The sequence below is a fragment of the Anneissia japonica genome, unplaced genomic scaffold (genome assembly GCF_011630105.1).
Source record: "Anneissia japonica isolate Jap-2015-1 unplaced genomic scaffold, ASM1163010v1 scaffold33917_len9052_cov99, whole genome shotgun sequence".
NCBI classification, from domain to species: domain Eukaryota; kingdom Metazoa; phylum Echinodermata; class Crinoidea; order Comatulida; family Comatulidae; genus Anneissia; species Anneissia japonica.
In genome coordinates, this window is record NW_022702244.1 from 4,044 (window position 1) to 9,055 (window position 5,012).

The 5,012-nt window shown below is 31.6% G+C and overlaps 1 long non-coding RNA gene across 1 annotated transcript in view; it reads left to right on the forward strand.

Moving 5' to 3' along the window:
• The window catches only part of LOC117103813, a 5,834-nt gene extending 887 nt beyond the window's left edge, over window positions 1–4,947 (forward strand). The window contains exons 2-3 of the long non-coding RNA XR_004444662.1: window positions 3,548–3,766; window positions 4,802–4,947. This is a non-coding gene — a long non-coding RNA (uncharacterized LOC117103813). The remainder of the gene's footprint in view (window positions 1–3,547; window positions 3,767–4,801) is intronic.
• Window positions 4,948–5,012: the final 65 nt, after the last annotated feature.

Here is a 5,012-nt window from a genome sequence, read left to right on the forward strand (position 1 = left end):
ACCTAAATTGGAAAGAATTAAATTGCACCCCGAAGTTGACTTATTTTTGATACTCGCCTACATTCGAATGCCATAGAGCTCTCAAGTTGACGTATTTTGGATCTTATATTGAAAAGGCTTAGCGTCCTCAAGTTGACGTATTTTGGACGTTCCCACATATACTGGAAATACCTATAACGCCCTCAAGTTAACTCTTATTAATATTACTTTCAGTAATCAATAATTGGTCGTAGAATAATGTCTAGTTGGATAAGAACTGTACTTCATAGACCCAGTCTGCACACATTAAATCACGTGGTCTAAATGAGTCAAGGGATTTTTTTTTTATACGAACAGGGGGTTATATCGATGTCACTGACAAGCTGCATAAAGTAGAATCATGTAGGAAAAGCGTTTTTAAAAACGATTTGTAAAAGCAGTTCGTAATACCTCGTAATATTTAGCTTTTTTAACTCAGGGAACCTTATGAAACATGTTAATTAAAATCCTTAGTATTATTAATTATTTTAGTAGTATATGATTTTGAATGCAGAAAACTAGAGCACAATTATAGATACAACAGAAGAAGCGACACTGCTGGGTTGGTAGTACAATTTTGGCGCTCCTGAAAATACACTCAGATGAGTTTTTCGCCCTCGAGTCTCCTCCCCTCCAATCAAAAATATTCGAAACAAAAACACATAATGCTCAGGTAGATAAAAAAAATGCCCTCATATTACATTATTTTGCAGGCTAGCTCCCCCTCACTCAATCATCGAGCTCCCCAACCTTACCTTCGCTTAGTTCTAGAGACGCCACGCTATCACCGAAAAATACTGGTAGACCTATTATGTGTAACAAAATTATGGATGGCAAAACTGGCGTGACTCTGACATATATTGTTTCTTTCATAGTAGACAGTATTACCGTTATAAAAAACAATGAAAGTATCATAGCTGAAGCCATTATACAAAACCTTGGACTGTCAACAAGTCGACCCGTACTCGACCCGAATACAGTAACCAATGTAACGCTAGAATTTATGTTAACTCGTATTATCTCGTATTATATTGCTTCAGTTACTAGGGGCCATAGGTATAAATTGAATAAGAAATATGCTCGTCTAAATTGCCGTAAGCACTTTTTTACTCATAGGGTTATTAATACTTGGAACGCTCTCCCCGCCAGTACAGTTGAAGTTGACTCTATAAACCATTTTAAGTCGAAGTTTAAGAAGTCAATAGGGGCTAATAGAAGGCCATATCAGGCCTACCAGCCTCTTTCACCACTCATTTAGAGTGGTGTACTGTGAGTTACGGTGGTCCGAAAAAAAATTAACATATCCAAATATCATTTGTAGAGGATTACACTATGCCGATTAATATTATCCAGCATTCAAATGTTTGATTACTTTGTGTTTACAGGAAAGTATTTTACATCAGTGATAGGCACCATATTATCGGTGTTCGTGGAAATCATAGTTTATAATATAATACATGTAAGGGTATGCGTACATGGCATGTGCGTTTGAACTGAACTAGTATCGCACTCAAACTAGAGTCGCTTCAAACGGACTATTACATTATATATATATATATATAATGCAAGCTGCATAAAGTAGAAAGATGTAGGAAAAGCGCCGTTTGTAAAAGCGGTTCGTAATTTCTCGTAATATTTAGCTTTTTTAACTCAGGGAACCTTATGAAACATGTTAATTAAAATCGTAGATCAAGTAGTAAAATTCGTATACAGGAATATCTAAATAATAACATGTAGATTTAGCAATTTTGTATAATGAGGTATTATTGTTTTTGCGTAATTCTTATATGGATATATTTTTTGTTAAAAACAAATGCCATTATACTTTTATAGTAACTTTATTAATGAATAATTACTTCAAATATTTTAATGTAGTTTGCTGTTATATTTTGCTCTTCCCATTTCTGCATGTTTATTATGCAATATTATTATTATATATTTGTATATATATATATATATATATATATATATATATATATATATACAAATGAACGATGTAGCAGCAGACATGCTATAAATCTGAATAAAATCACCTCAGATTTCAATACCATTTAGGCTATGCCTAACAGTTTTATTATAAAATATCTCGAAACCAAACATGTTTCAGCAGTGCAACTGCCATTTTTGTGTAATAGTAATATGCTTTCACGCATATTCCAGTAGATAAATCAGTTAACAAATCCGTTAAAATTTCATGATAAATAAGTGAACTGAAGCGTATGAAAAAGACATGAATATAGATGAAGAAATACATAAGAACAATTGGGGCGGAGCATTCAAGTTGGAGGAATTAAACCATACCGGAGACGAAATGTATGAATAAAGATGATGCAGATTTAAAGAGTCAAATTTACATGTTGCAATTGTCTGTTAAGGGGCGGCTGCTCCCATCGTATATGCAATGGTTCTTTGATTGTTCGTTGATAAACAATATTAGCAGAACATATTATTTTGAGACAACCCTCGTTACAAGCATCTTTAAATTTAGGTGAATTATTTGAATGCTTAAATAATGTGCAATTTTTCACATATATTTAAGCATAATATTTTCCGTTATTGGGACACCCTCGAGACCAAAATAAAGTCTCCTTAATTATGGGGGAGGGGTGTTCCCTGAATTCATGGGACACTAACCAACAACGTGAAATTGTCCCTATTTAGGGGCTTTTAGCATGTCGTCGTACAATGATGACATTGGCCCTATATCATTTTTAATTTCATTTTAATTAGCCTAAGAATGAGTTACAATTGAATAAAAATAATTAGCATTGCAAAAACAATTCATTTAGGACATGTAATCAACAGAAATGTATTTAAAACAACAAATATTGCATATCTTCCCTATGTTGTTTCATATTTCAAGTGCGATGTTAATGATCAAATAATTATTCTGTTTTATTTATTTTTTTTAATATTGAGCTTTCTATTGTATAGGCCTACACAAAATAGAATAGCATGTATAGTAACTGCTTAGAAATCAGGGGCCAGGATGTACGGTATAGATTAGAATCCTAGATTCCAATATGAAAAGACACTAAACAAGAAATATTGTTAATGGTCAAAACTGACAAGATTCAATTTAGAAAGTGTCCCCGTCCCTTTAATAATGGGTGTCTCTTTAAAATGGTTTGGCTGTAGTGCAACATGATGTACGGTATTTCCCTTCGTTTCACGAAAAATTGCCTCCTTAATAGAGGTCTCCCCCTAATAGGGATGCCCCTAAGCAGAAGTACTACTGTATATAAGGCATTACCGCAAAACTATTCAGAGGTTATCTCTTCACATGCTACATTTTGTATATATAATTATACAGATTTGATAATTGTTACATTCTGGTCATTTCGATCACACTGATATCCACTTTTTTATAAGATTTATTTGAGTCAATATATCCTCCATATATCATACAGTAATTATTATCATATGGTATTATTAATTATTACTATTATTGTTATAATTATTATTATTATTATTATTATTATTATTATTATTATTATTATTATTATTCAATTTTACTTCGCTATGTTAGTTTCCTACCTAACACCGGGTTTCCTCTGGAGCTTTTATTGCAAATCAAAAATTAACAGACTCACCGAAAGCATAAACAAAGTGAAACGCCATTCTACTGTAGATGTTTTTTCGATCTACAAATGAACTGAAGCACACTTTGCCTTGTTAACACTACATGTATCCGCCATGCATAATCTGTACTGGACGTTTTTACTGCTAACAGTGCCCCTGGTAACAGGTAATATATTATATTTATTTATATTATATATTATATTTATATTATTATATTTATTATATTTATGTTTCATTTTTTTTAAATTTTTTTTATTTATTTCATTTATTTATATATTATATTATATTTATTTACCGGTATATCAGTTTTTTGATGTAATTTTTTTAATAAATGGGCTTTTTGCAAAACTTTTGGTGTTTATGGCTAATTATAATACGATTATTTTATTTTATTAATTGATGCTTTGTTGAGATTATAATTATTAAATAATTTTGATGTAAGTTTTTATAAATGGCATTTTGCAATAATTTTGGTTGTTCTATGATTTTTTTTTCTCTTGATGTACATTTTTGATGTTCTCTTATTGACCCCTTATTGATTTTCATTTTAAATTAGTAATTGTAAGTGCAATTTAGATTTTATATTATTTGATGTTGAATATTCACCTTATTTTATTCCTATTTAAATCATGTTAATGAGATTTCGTAATGTAAATTTTTAATGTTTTTTCCCCTAAATGTTGTTGTTTGTCTTGTTTTTGTTTTTGTTTTTTTTTCTTCTTTTATATGTCCTGTATTTTGAAAGTTTTTTTTCTTGTACTGTAAATTGTTTCATCCAATCAGTATATGAATTTGAATTTGTACTTAGTATTATTAATTATTTTAGTTGCAGCCTATATGATTTTAAATGCAGAAAACTAGAGCACAGCAGAAGCGACACTGCTGGGTTGGTACTACATTTCTGGCGCTCCTGAAAATACACTCAGATAAGTTTTGCGCCCTCAAGTCTCCTCCCCTCCCATCAAAAATATTCGAAACAAAAACACATAATGCTCAGGTAGATAAAAAAATCCCTTCATATTACATTTTTTTTGCAGGCAAGCTCCCCCTCACTCAATCATCGAGCTCCCCAACCTTACCTTCGCCTCGTACTAGAGACGCCTCGTCCTATCACCGAAAAATACTGGTAGACCTATTATGTGTAACAAAATTATAGCTGGCAAAACTAGCGTGACTTTGACATGTATTGTTTCTTTCATAGTAGACAGTGTTACCGTTATAAAAAACAATGAAAGTATCATAGCAGAAGCCATTATACAAAACCTTGGACTGTCAACAAGTCGACCCGTACTCGACCCGAATACAGTAATCAATGTAACGCTAGAATTTATGTTAATTCGAATTATAGAGCTGGTAAGTTTTGTAAAATCAATACGTCTAATACAGCTCTTTATACTGATACCTACTTTTAG